This window comes from Galeopterus variegatus, unplaced genomic scaffold (assembly GCF_000696425.1).
Source record: "Galeopterus variegatus unplaced genomic scaffold, G_variegatus-3.0.2 Scaffold11696, whole genome shotgun sequence".
Lineage (NCBI taxonomy): Eukaryota > Metazoa > Chordata > Mammalia > Dermoptera > Cynocephalidae > Galeopterus > Galeopterus variegatus.
In genome coordinates, this window is record NW_007737807.1 from 1 (window position 1) to 1194 (window position 1194).

The window sequence follows — 1194 nt, forward strand, 5'->3', positions numbered from 1 at the left end:
TGGCCAACAGGTACATGCTAAAATGCTCAACATCACTCAGCATTAGGGTGATACAAATCAAGATGGCAGAATAGATGACCTTTAGCATAGCTCCTTCCCACAACCATCAATTTACAATTATTATAAGCTATCATCCTGAGATTACTGGAGCTTGGGGGAATAGGAGGAGACACCTGTTGAGTTTTTGAAGGCCTAAAAGGCTGTGATAAGAGTGAGGCGGGAATGACTTCAGCCATTCCAAACCCTGGCTGCTCCTGGGGCCAATGTGGTACAAGGCAGGGAGAAGCTGCAGCACATGGAGCATCTACCATGAGAAGACAAATCCACAGCAGCACTCCTTTCATGAAGCTACAGGAGTCTGCAGAGGAGAAGTGTGCTTTGGAGTGCACAGTTTCATCGCCCAGCCCAGCACAGCCACTACCAAGCTTCCCCTGGATCTGCATAGAAGTGAGGGGCTGCAGCTGACCAGAAGGAACAACCCAGAGGTCAGTGAGACTTTGCAAGGGACTTGTGCATGGCCTGCCCCATGAGAAACATTTGGAGTTTGGGGCAGGGGATGCTGACCCACCAGGGGAGCATTGGTGCACTGTGTTGACAGCTGATCTGTCTTCTGATTGGCACAGGTACCACACAGTGGAGACCAGTCAGGGTGATAGAACTGCAGGGGGCACAATTTGCAGAAACAGTGTGATTCAAGGCCAGAATTTCCACATGTCCAAATTGTGTCTGTGGTAACCCTACAAGACCTGGAAGTGGCTAAAATGCTTACAATTAAAATCCAATCTGCACAAAAAGCTTTCCCCAGTTTGAGAAACAGCAGCAAAGCAGCAATCTAGCTCAGGAACAGAACTCAAGTTCTGGTCCCCACAGAAAGCTTCCCCTAATTTGGAAATTAATCACAGGACAGCAAATTAGTCCCAGTGCAGAGTTTAAGCAGTGGTGGTAGCTACTAATCTAACACAAAATGGAAACACACACACAGACCAGAGACAAAGCTTTGATGTTAACCAGTAAATGTCTAACAAACAGTTGGTATTTAGAAAAGATAAACAACATCAATAAACCTTTCAAGAGGAGACTCAAATAAAATCAAAAATGAAAAGGGAGGCATGACAACCAATACCACAGAAATACAATGGATCCTTATGATTCTTACAGAATACTGTAAACGACTATATGCTAACAAACTGGAAA